Below are 17,323 nucleotides of genomic sequence, written 5' to 3'. Positions count from 1 at the left end.
CGTGTGAGCATGCTCAGTACAAGCCAAGCAGCAAACCGAGGGGCGGGGAGGGCACGTGTCATCACCTCTCTTTACAGCATTCATTCTGTTGACTGAAAATAGTCCCTTGATTATAACATTGTTGCCACTCTTTCCATCACCAGTATTCCATTCTAATACCCATGTTGTCCCTCTGATGAGCAGTAGCAGAAGACCAGGGTCTTGCTGGTCAATTTCTGTGTGGAGGAGAAATCAGTGACATGGAATCTGGGAATATTTTAAATGTAATTTGTTTTATTCTGACATGTACACCAGTCCGTAAGAAGAGGTGGACAAACAACATTCAGGCAAACCCTTTTTCAGGAATATCAGCCCAACACAAAATGCTCAGTTCCCAGACAGCAACCTTTACCTCAAGAAATGATTGCAGTCAGAAACCAAGACGGCGAGCAAACTCTCCTGCAGTTCACACAGCTCCCTCTACCAAGGTCCACTGCCTCTACACAGAACTTGGATTACATCAACTCGTGGGACAGTGTGTTTTCTCAAGGCTAAACACTTGCTCATAGGCTAAGAAAAAACATTTGGAAGACTATGTGCAACAGTACTACCTGATGACCAGTGCCATTGCAGAAGAATCAAGGCATGTAAGATAGATTTCATTTAGGTGTTAGGATATTTATTATACCATGTCATATTACAGTTGCAGCTTCTTAAAAACTGGTCAATATTCTGAGAACTTCAATAGTTTGTCTCATTAGAAAACCAATATATATGTGCAAAACATTTTAGTAAACATAGAGTTACTAAGTGGAAATACTTATGATGGGCTGGATTCACCACTCTGTTACTCCAGTTCTATGCTGTTCTAAGCTCCCACTACATTGATGAAAACACCCCTTCTATCGATGTAGGAAGCATCTACACAACAGTACCATAGCTGCAGCTGTGCTGTTTTAGTGCTTGTAGTGTAGACAGTCTGTGCTGAATCAGGCCCATTATCTTTCTACATGTCTATGATGAGCAGAGTAGTTAGCACCATTGCTACCAGACAGAAGGCTACTGACATTGCCTATAAACATGGCTTTAAAAATTCAGCATAGTCTGAGGCATAGTATTGCCCTAAGCTTTTATTAAGAACAGTTCAGAGTTGTTCTTTCGTCTCCATTTGGCATACCATTATTTTTGTGTTTTTTATTAATAGGGCTGTTTGGGCCCCTGCTAATTGCCTAACTACGTAAAACTGAAATTCAAAGAGCTTTGCAATACCTTAAAATAATCCAGCATTATTACATGCATATCACAACTGAGATGTGGTCCAGAGGTCGAATGGTCAATTATGTGTCTGCAACAGCCCATTGGGCAATTTTCTAGTTAGATACATCCACAGTTCCAGTTGCTGAAACCCAGCAGTATCAGATAGTATTTTTGGGGCATTATACATATGAAGGGCTAGTTAGAGCAATAAAAATCTGTTCTGTGTAAGGGCCACACAGCTCAGGGCCAACGAGAGGGGGGGAAGCCGGTACAAATTACTGGGGCCCGGCGGTCCGGAAGGGGGCCCGGGGTCCGGCTTCCCCAGCTTCCCCCCCCCCCCGTCAGCCCTGTTTAGCCGGTCCGCCCTTGCTGGGGGGGCCTGAAATTTTTTTTTAACTGGGGCCCGAACCCGCTCTCGGTGGCCCTGCACAGCTGCACTAACCCAGGAGCATCATAGGTAAGATATCATATGTGAGAGAGACATGATTTGCTCCCTGATCTTCCTTGCTACAGGGACGTAGTTAATCCATCTCTCTACAGAAGAATCCTTCTGTCAGCCTAGCTATAGCTACACTGAGGGTTAGATCAACATAACGATGGTTTTATAATAACAGGCAAAGCCTCAATATTCACTTCATTTTTAAAAAATGGCAAACAGCTAGGTTTTTGTATGGATAAGGCCTTCTTATCATATAATTATAGAAATTAGGAGTTCAAAAAGAACTACTGGGCCATGTAGGTCATCTCTGTGCCAAAGCAGACTTGTTCCCTATACTATATTTTTCTAGTGCTTTGTCCAGTCTAATTTTAAATGTGCCTAGTATTGGTGCTTCCAACACTTCTCTTGGGAAATTATTCCACAATCTACTAGATATCACCCTCTGAGAAATGGTCTCCAATTTCAGTCTTTTCCTTTCTTCACTTGGGTTTTGGCAGCAGAATGATATCTGATATGATCATTTGTACCAGCCCTGTGTTCAGTTCTCTTCCTAGGTCTTTGAAGTCCCTCTCGATCTTATGAAATCCCCTTTGCTCTTGTCATTTGTGCACAGTTATCAGGAATTGCCCAGCACTCTTCAGGACATGCTCCTTCCTTCTTTCATCTTCTGCCCTGACACCTGAATGACAGTGTCCTATCCTGTTCAGTTTACCTAAGTTACTGGTTTGGATGTTGCTCTATGATTTTATCAATTACATGTATATACAGTTATTGAAGAGGTGGATTCAACATAATCATTGTATTTGAAGAGAAAGAAGAAACTACACCAGCAGTTGACAAGTGACAGAAACTGGTTTTTATATGGTTTTCTAGTCATTAATAAATATTTTCATACATCTTCAAGAATACTCAAGAATCATTCCAGGTATCCAAGAACTGGAAGTTAATCCCAAAAGGAAGACCAGTCAGAACACGTCTTCATGGATGCTACTTTTCTTGCAGAAATGTGTGTTTTCTGAACTACACTTAAAAAATAGTTTTACTTGTGTTCTTACAAGTTGAATATCTAGGTCACTATGAATAAAACTCTAAGGTGACTGGGTTCATCTTAGATATCTATAAAATTCTAACAAGATCATTGTCTTTTCAAATAGAACTATTACACTAATTCTCTTAACTCCGTTAATATGTTATGTCAGCTCAGCCTAAATGGGTTAATGTGCTCGGGAAGAAGAATCTAATGGAGTATCTTATTGTAAGCAAATGAAATTTATATGCTTATTTATTAACAGTGATAACTGAACCACAGTTCCATTCCAGTGTCCCATTATTTATATATGATCTGTGCTATATGCTAAAGTACTTTTTACATTAATTTCTGCTCTATTTTATCATTAAAATTAAGTGTTTATTGAATTTTCAAGTAATAAAAATCCACATAGTACAGTGAAAAAACAAAAGAAAAAGAAAAAACAACTTTCAATACTAGGTCAAAGCAAGACTTGAAGAAGAGGTCTCACATTGTAATGAATCACCTTCCACTAATCATATCATCCTGATAGTCAAGGTCCAAATTTCTAGATACCTCAGTATTTAATTTATTCTTTTCAAGGTGGTGACACTTCCTTTTCACATGTGATAACTTTGTATTGGATGACCAGCTCAGGCTTGGCTGCATATTGCTCCAAGAAAAGTGAGCATATCTAGGCCAAAGCTTTGAAACAGGATCTAAAATTATCATTTGGAATTCACATTTTCAAAATGTGGTGAGGGCTCATGCTGCCCAAGTTAGGGAAATTCTCAAGAAGATCAAAATGGGCAGAATAAGGAAGCCAGCTTCAACAGGCTACAACAACCAACATTCACATAGTTTCAGTGCTTTTGATCCCACACTCTGGCCTAGAATTGGCTCATTATAACAATTAATAAAGTGACAGTCTGCTAGATCACTTTACACAGGTATTAAATGAGGAAGAAAAACAGTGTGCCCTACATCAGTGTCTGCTTTTAAAAGTGCACTTAAATACCATCAAATCCACAATCAATGGCAATGCACATGTATGTTTAACAAAGCTTTTAGCCTGTTAACCATGAGGTCGCTGGCCTCTCAGGATATACTGCTCTTGGTGCAAACACTGTCCGCACTGTCTTATTGTACTGCAGTGGTAAATGGGAGTCTTTTACAACGACCACTCCCCCCTCCCAGCAATGGACTAAATACAGATAGGAAGGAGTGACCTAGGAATGGTTGCTTTCCAGCCACATTAGGCTATTTTCTCTTGATTCAAACTGGGCGAACAAGATAAAAACATTCATGTGCACAGTCACAGCAAGCCATAGGGGAGATCTAGGCTCTTCTCATGGATGAACAATAATATTAATGGTGAGCTATCTGGCTTACGTACTAGAATTTCACCTGAAATTAAGATATATTAGGCTAGATTGGGATACCCTTACTCAAGTGAAGTTTGTGCATTACTCTTTCAGCCACCCCGTTGAAATCAATGGCACTACCTGAGGAGTAAGGTATACTTCTCACCAGAAGTGTATCACAGTATAGCTCATTGTTAGGTGATCAGTCAGTGTCAGTTCTTACTCACAATGAAAGACTGGTGGTAGTGCTGACAGAGGCATTTTAATTTATATTACAACAAGGACAAAACTAAGTTTATTGCAGCAAGTAAGTCAGGCTTACTAGAAAAAAGAGAAAGCTGAGAAACCATGTCACAGTAGTCCAATACAGTTATTCTGTTCAGACCCTAGAGCAATGCTATTTTAATGTAGACCAACCCAGCAGAACATTTCATTGAGAGTGAGACAAGGCCATGAAAATTGGCAAAAATCACATTTTCTTGTCAGACAACTAAATATAAAATCTTAGCTGCCCATAGTTAGGTTATCAAGGTAACTTGTTTTCTCAGCTTACCTCCCCTGCTGTCTACAGCTTACACTGCAGCATTTTTAAAAACTAGATTCTGATAAAACACATTAAAGATCTCTTCTCTTTCTATTATAGAAATGCCCCAAATGTAAAATTTCTATTGGTTAAGTAAAAACATTGCTTATCTTTCAAGGCACCCTCTAAATTCTACCTAGGCCTCATTCAACAAAGTCCATTTCCATGCTTTATCATACAATATTTAGGCTTAAATTACAGGGACGCTTGTGTGCCTTGAACAATAACTTTCCTTGTGAAAGACATGAGCCTACATGCTACTTGGAGCTGCTAATATCCTGTCCTTCTCAGGGCAACTGTTTCTTAAGCGTACCTGAAAACTGGCTCACAGCTGAGATAAGTTGACAGGTCTAGTATTGCATGAAAAAACACATTCTCCTTGTAGCCCAAACAACAAAACTCCTTAAAGTTATGTTTAGTTTGCTGACCACAAATGAAACTTCCATTCACATGAATATCTAAATAGAGTAAAGACACCACATGTAACTTTCTATTTCCATCCATAGCCCTGCCTATCTTCTGCCCAATGCAGCTAGTCAAGGGAAGGTAACTTTAATAGTTGATTATTAATTTGATCTGTTTGTCTAGATCAATCACGTTTTTAATGAAAAATAAAGTCAGTTTGTTGACATCTTGGTACTTTATATCATCATGTTCATGCACTGCTCTAGAAATATAGGTCACTCTTCAAGCCCTTTGAATTCAATGGATAGACTTGCAGAAAAGCCAATGAATTGAAATTAATGGAACCAATTGGCTGTCCAATTTCATAAAGGAAGAATATAGCCTATTCTATTGATGGCTTGGTACACATTGTGACTCTTGTCCATAATCACTGATGCCTTAGTTCCTGAACTAACTTTAAGTTTTTGAAGTGATAACAAAATAACACAAAATAACAAAAACAGTTTGTTTTTGAAGTGTTAATAAAATAAGAAAAAAGAAGATATTATCCCTATCTTTTTCACTAGCTTAAGACTGTAAAAATATTTTCCATTTGTACCTTCTTGATGGTTCCTGACAGGATGCAGCACACAGGTGAACCATATTGCACTCTGGTGAACGTTTCTCTTAACCCTATGACATTGGATGAACAGACAAGCATGGGACATGCTGAGAGTTTGGTGTGATTGAACCAATCACTTGATAAGATGATCTGTCACAGAATTTTAATATGTCAAAACAAATTAATCCCTACCATAAAAAACAAATCCAGTGAAGGGTAAGGCAGCTGAAAAAATTGAAAATTAATGCCACCAGCCTTGCTCCATGCTCACAATTTGTATAAAGGGCTAAGGTATGAAATAAATTATAGAATGCATAACCTCCAGTAGTGACATGCCCTTTCTTCACCGTATGAGGTAAGCTGCAGTTAGTACTATAAGAACCCCACATGGACTTCAGATTCAGAACCATTAACATAAATAGTTTATAGATCAAAGTTAATACCTTGAAATACACCCTGAAACAAATCAACAGCCACTTCAGCCTATGGAGCACACATGTAATATACTCAGTAAAGCAAATGCCACTAAATAGGCAGGCAGCTTCATACTGCACTATGGGAGATTAAGAGTGGAGTCTAGGAGCCATTGAAGTTCCTAAAGACTGCACAGATTGTGAACTTCATTGACATGCTCCATACATAGAAGGATCAAATATCAACTCTACCATATTCTGCAAATGCTTCCAAGCCATCCACCAGCATCAACTCTGGATTGTCCCCATTGAACTTCAGTCAATTGACTCCCATCCAGGTCCTTGTCTTGGCTGCGCACTGGAATAGGCAAGGAAAGCACATTTTCTGAGGGCATGTCTACACTGGCCTGCAGATTGGACTAAGGGGGTGTGAACAGCAGTGTGCAGCAAAGCCCCAGATCTTTCTGTTCTCTGCAGCTTCCCTCAGAATTGACCCCCAGACTTTTCTTAACATACCCAGGCTGCTCTCACTAACTCGGTCTCTCCTAACTTACCCAGGCAGACTTGACTCCCTGGGTATCTCCTCCTGATCTTTTATTGCTTCCATGTGCTGCCCCACCTTCTTAATGTGCATCTGCCATGGCGCAAGGGGGCTGGACCTATTTGCACCCTCCCCCATTTAAAAAAAACCTGCCCCTCTCACAAGCAGATTTTATCTGTTCTTTGAGATCCCTCGTGGGCTACTCTCACCCCCAAACCAAAACATACTCTCCACAGACATATTCCATAAAACTTTCTTTATAATATTCCATGGCCTTCTGCTACACCTGTGCTCCTTGTCCAGCCTCTTCTATACCTCTGCCAAGACAGCCACCTCAGTCCTTCCCACTCTTCCCAGCAGAACCTCCACAGCCTCTCTGTTGAGAGATCATCTTTGCCAGTGGAGCATCCCTTACTCCCCTTGGCCCTTTCATCATTTCTCTGGGTCCAGGTCTCCAAGCCTGGTCCCGTTGGTGGGTAAGCCCCTCTGTTGCTCCTGCCTGGCTTACAGTCAGTAGGCAGCTCCCTCTGCTGCTCCCTGGCCCCAACCCTGTCTTGGAGATATCAGCAAGCAAACCCCTTCAGCTTTCTCCCAGGAACCATAATCAGTCTCTGGCAGTTCTCACTTATGCAGCTCTGATTCACTGGGTCTGTCATGACCCACAGGTCTAAAACCTGGGTCAGCAGGGTACCTGGGGGTCATCACACTCCAACCTTCCACCCAACTGGCTCAAACCAGCCTCCAGGATTCCTTGAAACCCAGTTCAGATATAAAGCTCTACCCCTTGTTCCTGATTGGTGGAACACAGAAGCTCCTGTTTGGTCTGCTCCCCCTACTTAAGACAGAAGGAGGAACAGAAAGTTGTCTGTCCAACTGTTCTCCACCCATGCTGTTTTGGACTGCTCACTCAATGCTACCTGCTCTTGTCTTCTGGTTTCCTGATTCTGTTTGTTTCCTAGTATCTTACCCTCGGTTCCTGACCTTGGCTCCTCATCCCCTGTTTCTGAACTCTGTCTGGAGTGAGATCTGGTCCCTCACCCTATGCTATCCACTAGGCCTGCTGCCTATGTCCCGGCTCTGACAGTTTGTACAGACCATACAGTAGTCCCCAAAGGGGTGGGCCCAGTGCAAGAGGTATGGAACAGCAGCCCAACTGCTGCCTCTGAAGACACCAGACTCACCTGAATGAATTGCCCATCTCCAGATGGATAACCAAACACTGCAGACCCAGTAAGCCAGCTTTGGGTGGAGAATGTCGTGCTTCAGATACAGCCTACAGTGGCTTGTTCTGAACAGGGGCTTGCAATACCCCTACCAGAGTGATTCGATGGGAGTTGCCAGCAGTTCTAGGGCTTCATGAACCAATGCCGCCTTCTATTCCTGTTGTGTCCCCAGACCTATGCCTTTGACCTGGCCAAGGTGTGCCTGGTGAGACTACTGATAGGGGAGGTGTTGGACTGGGCCTCTCCCTGCTGGAGAGTAACAGTCCAGTGCTGTCAAATTGGAACTCCTTCCTCCAATCTGTATTAATGATCTTCAATGACCGGCGTTGTATCCATTTGGCCGAGGCCACTCTATGGAAACTCCAATAGGGGAAGGGCACCATTGCTTTCTACGTAGGCACACTTCTGCTGTCTCACTGAGGACACAGAGTGAAATGATGCAGTGCAGTGGTACCAATTCCAGAGGGGTCTGTAGGAGGAGATTGAAGATGAACTGGCCTGTGTGGAGATGCCCATGTGTCTGGCTGCCTTCATTGACCTTGCCAGCTGCATAGAAGATCGGTTATGGGAATGAAGGGAGGAAAAGAGAGGGTCCCTACAGCCTCCCTGTTTGTGTACCATTACCTTGGTGCTCTTGCCACCTACTGAACTGATGCAGGTGGATCTGGCTCATTGACAGCTCACCTCTAAAGAAAAGCAATGATGCTATTGGCACTACCTATGTGGTGAACCTGACCACACCATTTCTGCCTGTCCAGTGTGAGCCCCAAGGAACCCGGCAAATGAGTCACCACACATTTGGTAAGGGAGACTGCTCTGGGCTCTGTGAGAAAAGAATTCCCCCCACACCTAAGTTCAAACAAGGACATGCACCAGGCCCTGTCAGGGGGCTTCCCACTTGCAGGTGCCTATCCGGCTGTGCATAATTGGGGAGCCCCAATGGAGTACCATCCAATGGGCCCTCATCAATTGAGGAGAAGCTGACAATTTCATAGATGCAGTGGCAGCCCAGGCCTGCAGATGCCTTTATGATGCAAGGCTACTCTGAACTTAATAGAAACTACTGATGGCTCTGCTTTGTCTTAAGGTTTGGTGATCAGTCAGACAGTCCCCCTATAAGCCATTATCCAGGGGCACTAAGAAATATTGCAAAATACTCCTAGGAGAGGGGATGATGTCATGACCATGGGTCTCAACCTAGGTCTGCAAGGCTCCTGGGGAGAGTCATCATGCTCCAACCCTCCACCCAGTGCCTTACTGGCATCAACTAGAATTGGCACTCCTTGAAGCTCAGCTCTGCTAGAAGGCTCCACGCCCCGAGCCTTGACTGAAGGAACATCAGAGCTCCTGACTGGCCCACTTGCCTCTACTTAAGTCAGAAGGAGGAATAGGAAGACAGCCATACAAGTGGGCTCCACCCGGCTTCAGACTGCTCACCTAGTGCTATCTGCTCCTGTCTCCTGACCCTGACCTCATGGTTTCCTGACTTGGCCTGGTTCCTGGTATCTGATTTGTGGCTTCTGAACTCCTGGTTCTGTACCCAGCTGGCCCCCCGCCCTATGCTAACCACTGGACCTGGCCATCTATGTCCTGGCCCTGACATCCTCCTCCTGTCCATCCTCTTAATTGTTCAAATGGGAACATCTGCTCTGGCACAGGGGGAGCTGGACCTACTTGGGGCCAGCCACTCAATATTTTAGATGGAAAAGAATAGAGTCAATGAAATATGCACCTGCACACCTGGTAATGAATTCACAACATCTTGGGGTCAATGGTATCAAAGGCTGCTGAGACATAGACAATAATCAGCCTGGATACCTGATCTTTGTCCATTGTTGTGGGGAGATTATAGACCAAGGAGAGCATCACACTCACCATACTACACCCAGCCATGAAGTCAAACTGAAAGGGGTCGTGGATGTCAGAAGCTTCCAGATGATACCAGAGCTGCTTAGCCACAAATATATTTTCCCAAGAAAGGAAGGTTAGATAAAAGGAAGTAATTGACAAGTTTGTCAGCCTCAAGTGATGCTTTCTTGGGTAGACAACCATTTCTTTGAAAGAAACTGGGACTTTCTATTCTGTAGGAGATACCAACAATCTCCACTAACAATAGCTTCAGCATCCCTATCCTTGCTTTTATAAATCATGAGCAGCATGGATTCATTTAATTGGTTATAGGCTCCCCAGTTACCTACAGAACATCAGTAAGCAGAAGCAGACACAACTTAGATGCTTCTTCCCAGCATTACTCCATTGATATAGAACCATCTCCAGTCCAACTATTATTAAACTTATCCACGAAATAAACAGAAATTGCCACCAAAGTACTTTTTTTCCCCAATGGAAGCAAATCAGATTGACCAAACTGCCCATTACCCAGAATAGTGCTTGGACATTGTAGTGGAAGAAAGCTTTCTTCAATTCCACTATAGTCACAGTTAGGATTTCAGAACCTCTCCATGCTAAATCGATCCATCTGAGAGAATTATTTGTGACACTCTAGATTTCCACTTCTTTCTTTATCCTTCACTGATCACCTGTGTACTATGGACCATGGTGACCTGTGATAAGAATGAGAAGAGAGGGCATGTTCAGAAGCTAAGACATCAGTGATTATGGACGAGAATCACAATGTGTACCAAGCCGTCAATAGAGTAGGCTACCATATGAGCAATGTTCTTCCTTTATGAAATTGGACAGCCAAGTCACTCCATTAATTTCCAAGGAAATAAGAATGATCTATGAGCAAAGGAGAGTCCTTCCCTCAGCTTAAATGAGGTACTTGTCTTCATGTTTCTCAGATGTACAGGAACTGTAAATTGGGTGACATATAGCCTGGGCAATAAGCTATAGAATCTTTCTTCTCTTGGTCACTGGATCAAATATAGCCTAGGAGCATAAGGGATCAAAAAGGCATGATTAATTCCTGGTTTTTCAGGGATTTATTTAAAATGACTTCATCTCAGTTCCTATCAAGTAGGTGTCCACATAGCAAAAAAAACCCATCATCGCAATATGCAATCTCAGCGTACATGGGTAAGAGCTAGTTGTTCTGGGATGTTGCTAAACCACATTTCAGTTGATTTCTGATTCTTTTAAGTAGGGACACTGAAGATCCATTTTTGGACACCAGTTTTATTTTAAAGAAGGTTTCTGAACATCATCAGCTCAGCCTGGCCTAGGACTCTTTATACAATCAGAGAAATGTAGGGATGGAAGAGATCTTGAGTCATCAAGTCCAGCCCCCAGTGCTGAGGCAGGACCAAGTAAACCTAGACCATCCCTGATAGGTGTTTGTTGAACCTGTTCTTGAAAATGTCCAATGATAGGGATTCCACAACATCCCTTGAAAGCCTATTCCAGAGCTGTGAGGAAAAAAATCAACTAGGTTTGCAAACTTTTTAATCATTCTTTTTGCATTTTCCACATTTCCAAATTCAAACATAAAGACTCACCTAACTTTTATAGCGAAACGTTTATGTATGTGCACACAAACACATGCATAAAGATAAGAGGGAACAAAGCTCAGCTCAGTATTGGATCCTCTAAGGGGGAATTGATTTCCATGAAGTAGGCAAGACCTATAAAATTGATAATATTAAATGTAATGTAAATATGTACCACTTAACAATAACATTGGAACTGAATATTAAAGCAAATTGACCAAATTGTATGGAATTCCTTTTCCTCGATGCTTTACTGGTAGACACAAAATTCACAAATTTGCAAATCTAAAGTTGTCCAGAGTGCAACTACAAATGAACTATCTATTTTATTCGTACCCAAACTCAAACACACCCATTGTTTAGTTGGCTGCAAACAGTAGACTGTTCAAAACAATGGTGAGTGCCAGCCAGGGAGAAGAGAGGTGTTCTCTATATGCTTTTAAAAGAGAAGAGGGAGCTGTGCAAAAGGTTTAGTTTTTGGTGTAGAGAGAAAAAAGCACCCTACAGCATGTCTACTGAGGAGAAGCAACAGCTCTTATAGCACCTTGCAAACAAATATAGTAGAAGATTACCAGGAACCTATGATTAATACTCCCTGCCAGACAGAACCAGATTATGAGCAGAATGACTAGATTATGTGCCATTCTTTCATTACATCATTGGGACCTCCTCTGAAATTCCATCTCATTGAAGCCTGGTGGGAATGTAAAATTGCCCTGGGTACTGGAGCATTTAAATATATTAAAGAGGAGGGTTCAAGAAGGAAATTGCAATGTCCAATCAGTTTTGACCATGATTTCCTTAGGCTCTCGTTTCATTCTTTCTTTAGTAGGGACTTAATAGATGCAGTTATTTTGGGATGACAGGAAGGGTGCAGCAGATAATCTATCCTCCCTCCCAAATAGAAAAATATTATTTTTTTAAAGAGTGTTAACTTTCTTGAGCACAAGATGGCAGGCTTCAGCTTCACTCCTAGGGAAATAAGCATGAAGAATGTGATTTGAAACAGAGGAAGAAAATGCTTCTATTATTCAGAAAATTTGAAAAATCAGCAACGATCAAGTAGCTAGACAAACCAGTAAATAAACGGAACATCTGGAATAACAAGACCCAGATTGTGTAATTAAGCCTCTAGCCTGTGTTGGGAATCGGTGGAAGAATTTTGCTCACGACTATCTTCCCAGTGCCCAAAGGGCAGTGAACGTTCTTCACTCACCCCTTTGGATAGTGCACTATACTCCTCTCATGTGCAAAGCCAAAGACAGAGCCAGGACTCCCCCTCCTACCTACCATATTTAGGAACCTAAATAAAAGTGGCCTGATATTTAGAGGTGCTCAGGACCTATAACTCTCATTGACTTTAATGGCAGGTGCAGTTGCTTAGACATGCCAGGTGTGAACTTTTTGACTATTGTTCTTTTAAGAAAAAGATTCTTTTTCAGTACTGTCAGGAAGCTCCCACAATTGTATATTTGATTTCTTCTGATATTTTCTACAATTTCTGTGTTATAATAAAAAGAGCATTTATTTGTGGGGGCACAAGTTAATGCCTTAGTGATCAATCTAAATCTCCGAGGCCTGTAATTTCAAGAGAACATTTTAGGACTTTCACTGTTTTCAGATTTTGCCTGCAATGTAACAAGATAGATGTGCTCTGGTGTCTTTATATGTAGCTGTTAAGAAGTGGTCCAAAAAGTCAGACTTTCACTTATCTGAAGTATAGATTTCCCACCTTGATGCTCAGGAGAGTCAAATTTGCCTCCGTGACATTACTAGGAAACTGTTGGGTCAGGGGGGATGTTATTGATGTGGATGGACCATCCCTTACAGGTGTTTGTCCAACCTGTTCATAAAAACCTCCAAAAATGGAAGCCTATTCCAGTTCTTAACTACCCTTATACACCTCTACCCCGATATAACGTGACCCAATATAACACGAATTCAAATATAACGCGGTAAAGCAGCGCTCTCGGGGTGGGGGTGGGGGGGTTGCGCGCTCCGGCGGATCAAAGCAATTTCGATATAACGCGGTTTTATATCGGGGTAGAAGTGTAGTTAGAAAATTTTTCCTAATATCTAACCTAAATCTGTCTCACTGCAGATTAATCGATTTGCTTCTTGTCCTACCTTCAGTCGACGCGGAGAACAACCGATCATACTCCTCTTTCTAACAGCCCTTAACATATTTGAAGACTGTTATCAACGTCTCTCCCCCCCCCCCCCATCTTCTTTTTTTCAAGCCTAAACATTCCCAGTTGTTTTAACTTTTCCTTATAGGTCAGGTTTTCTAAACCTTTTATCATTTCTGTTGCTCTCCTCTTGACTCCCTCCAGTTTGTCCACATCTTTCCTAAAAATGTGGCATCTAGGATTGGACACAGTATTCCAGCTGTGGCCTCATCAGTGCTGAGTAGAATGGGCTAATTACCTCCCTGGTTTTATATAGAACATTCCTGTTAATACACCTCACAATATGAGCCTTTTTTTCAACTGCATCACATTGTTGACTCATATGCAATTTGTGATCCACCATAACCCCCAGATTCTTTCCAGCAGTCTGACCACCTCACCAGTTATTCCCCATTTTGAAGTTCTGTATTTGATTTTTCCTTCCTAAGTGAAGTACTTGTCTTTATTGAATTACATCTTGCTGATTTCAGACCAATTCTCCAATGTCAAAGTCATTTTGAATTCTAATCCTGTCCTTCAAAGTGCTTACAACCCGTCCCTGCTTGGTGTCATCTGCAAATTTTATAAGCATACTCTCCACTCCATTATTCAAGTCAATAATTAAAATATTGACTAGTATTGTCCCAGAACAGATCTCTATGGGATCCCACTAGATATGCCCTCCCAGTTTGATAGTGAACCATTGATAACTACTTTTTAAGTATGGTCTCTCAACCAGTTATGTATCCGCCATATAGTAATTTAATCTAGACCACATTTCCCTAGTTTGCTTATGAGAATGTCACGTGGCACTTTGTCAAAAGCCTTACTAAAATCAAGATATATCACATCTACAGCTTCCCCCCATTTCCTAGGCCAGTAACTCTCTTAAAGAATGAAATTAGGTTGGTTTGGCATGATATTGTTCTTGACAAATCCATGTTGGCTATTCCTTATTACCCTATTATGCTCTATGTGTTTACAAACGGATTGCTTAATAATTAGTTCAAGTATCTTTCCAGGTATTGAAGTTAGGCTAACTGGTCCCTGGGTCTTCTTTGTTCCCCCTTTTAAGGCTAGTTACCATGTTTGCCATGTCATACTTCAGCACATGGCAAGAAGGGGGATGTACTCTTGATAGCAGATTTATATTTGGATAACAATTTTATAACCTTTACACACATTCAAAAGCAATTTAATTTAACCAGATAACACTGTTGGCAATATTTCCAATTATACCTGTTTATCTTACCTTCAGTCATCCCATTAAAGAGAGGTATAATATTACTAGTTAGTGTTAATAGTATGGCTGTGGCTATGCTAATAAAATGACAGGATTTTTGTATGAAAGTGCCAAATCTTTGAGCATGCCCAGTGAGAATTAGATGTTTTCTGAAGCCTGAGCAGACTTACACAGAGTTGAGTGCTCATGCAATTAATAAAAGTGCTATGCCAAGTGCTTTCTAAACATTATGATCACCACTTGATACATACTTCTAGAACAATGCCACTGCAACCTATCTGCCTTTTTAATTCTACAGTGAAGTCCTGAGCTGGTTATATAAAAATCCTCAGTTGGTTAATATAAAATTAAGACAAGATAGGGCCTTCAACAGATTTTTTGCAAAATGGCATAAAATCCGTGTACCAAACTGCTTGGACACCAAGTTAGGAGAAATTCAATTAAAGGTGATGCAGTGAATTCACTGGCCTTTGTCAATGTATTTCAATGGAGCTTGGCTGAAGGAGACCAGTGTTGAAGAAGAGGAGGTAACAACGAGATTAGTCATATTGGACCAGATTTTCAGTTAGGTATGTGCTACTGCACTTAATTTACATGTGCAAATCACTAAGGTACGTATGCAAATCAGATATTTGTGTGTACACGTGTTAAGTGCCTGTCTGCCTGCACAGAGACCTAATTTGTGTTCACACATCTTCTATTTGTTCACATAAATTAGAACATCTAATCCCTATTTCCATTTCGGCATTAAAGTGAAACGATAATAAAGCAGTAACACAAATCTGAGTTCCCTTTAAGACCATCAGAAGCACGGTGTAGTGCAGAGCCGAGAGGAAGCAGAAAAGGATGTACACGAAAAGATTAGTAGTAAACTGCACGCAGACTCCTGGCGCATTTCTTTAGCTTGTGGTGTTCAGGTTGTAAACACGCGGTGGCGCCAGAGTTCGCTGAAGTCTGAGGCACTGCAGTGGATTTTTCTGTTCCTTTCAAATTACTGCGGAAAAAAAAAATCCTACAGAGCCACTACTGAAAAGGCAAATTCCCAGACAAGGCATTTAAATGTCGCTCATTCATCACATACCTGAGCTCTTAAAACGATTACATTTTATTATACTATCATAAAAGATCACATTCTTTTCAAAAACAATCTTTCTCTTTGCATATGTTTGTGTATTATATGCATATATGCCCCTAGGTAGTGGAGATGTGCAAATCTATGCTACATTAGCCTAATAGTTACCACCGAGGATGGAAGGGCTGGTGGAAAAGCTGTATATTTCTCCAGTGACTATAACGCAATGTTGCAAGCGCACGGAATGCACATGACACTGTGCGGGACTAACTGCATTCAAAAAGGAAAGAAACCAATAAGCTGAGCTGTCCAAAACGGTTTCTTAACTAGTTATTATGCTCAGTGAGTCGGACACAGAAAGCCCGTTCGGAGCGATCTATGTAGAAAGCCATAATGTTGATATTAGAAAGTATCTAGCCAAGCCAATGCAACGTGGAGCCCTACGCTGTGGCGAAAAAGGCTCCCTTTCCCATGCACATCACGTCTTCGTGTGTCTTTCTGGGGTTGGGAAGGATGCATTGCTGGGGTTCGGAAAATCACGCTTTGATTTCATACACAGCAAAGACCGGAGGGTTCAAAAGAGGGACCGTGCTGGTGGTTGACCTCTCTCTGGTGTGTGTGTGATTGTTTGTATGTGTATAGACTCCAGCTTGCCTATTGGCATCTTGTTCTAGCACCCTCCTCTCTCTCCCCTCCTCCCCATCCCTCCCTCGCCCCTGGTTGCTTTTGTCTTCTTTTTTTTTTTTTTTTTTGGAATTTCAGGCTCATTTTATGGAGTTTCTGCCCCTCTCTGCGTCAGCCCCACGTCACTTTGGCAGCAGCTCCTGAGCTTGGGCTGGAGCAGGAGCCTGGGCTGCTTTATTATCAGCTGGAGGAAGCAGACGGTGCGTAAAGGGCAGAGCCAGGAGCCGTGAGCCCCCCGGCAGCAGCAGCGCGCCGATTCCTCTCCCCCAGGCAGCAACGGCCGGAGCAGGCAGCGCCCCCGCAGGTAGGAGCATCAGCCACTCGCCCCCCTGCAGCCTCCAGCCCGCCCGGGTGACCCGCTGCCCCCCTCTCCGGGTCCCGCGCGCTCCCCGCTCCGCCCGGCGTTTTGCAGCATCATCGGGAGCCGAGGAGTTGCCGCTGCCCGGGCTGCGCTCGGCGCCGGAGCCGCGTCCCCACTGCAGGGGCAGCTGCCCAGGAGGGGACGGTCCCTGCCCCGGGTGCCCGTCAGGGGCCCGCGCTGAGCTCTCGGGGCAGGTTCCTCCTCCTGCCCCCAACGCTGCCGGGGTGGGCGGGGGGCGGGCTGGGCCAGTCCCGGCTCCGTTCTCACCGGTGTCTCTCTCCCCTCCAGCTCCGCCGCCTCCCGCGCTCGCCCCGAGCGGCTCCGGGGAGCCCGGGCAGGCAGCGGGGAGCGGAGGCGTCGCTCCTGCCCGGCCCAGCGCGCCCATGTGAGCCCAGCCGGGGCCGGCACCGAGCCCTCCCGCAGCAAGATGCCCGAGTCCCAGCCGCTCTGAAGCGCCCAGGAGGCTCCGCACACGCCGGGACGGTCGCTGGAGGAGGCCGTCGGGGCAGCGGGCAGCGCTGGATTGATCGGG

Source organism: Emys orbicularis, chromosome 6 (assembly GCF_028017835.1).
Source record: "Emys orbicularis isolate rEmyOrb1 chromosome 6, rEmyOrb1.hap1, whole genome shotgun sequence".
NCBI classification, from domain to species: domain Eukaryota; kingdom Metazoa; phylum Chordata; order Testudines; family Emydidae; genus Emys; species Emys orbicularis.
This window is presented reverse-complemented; position numbering follows the sequence as displayed.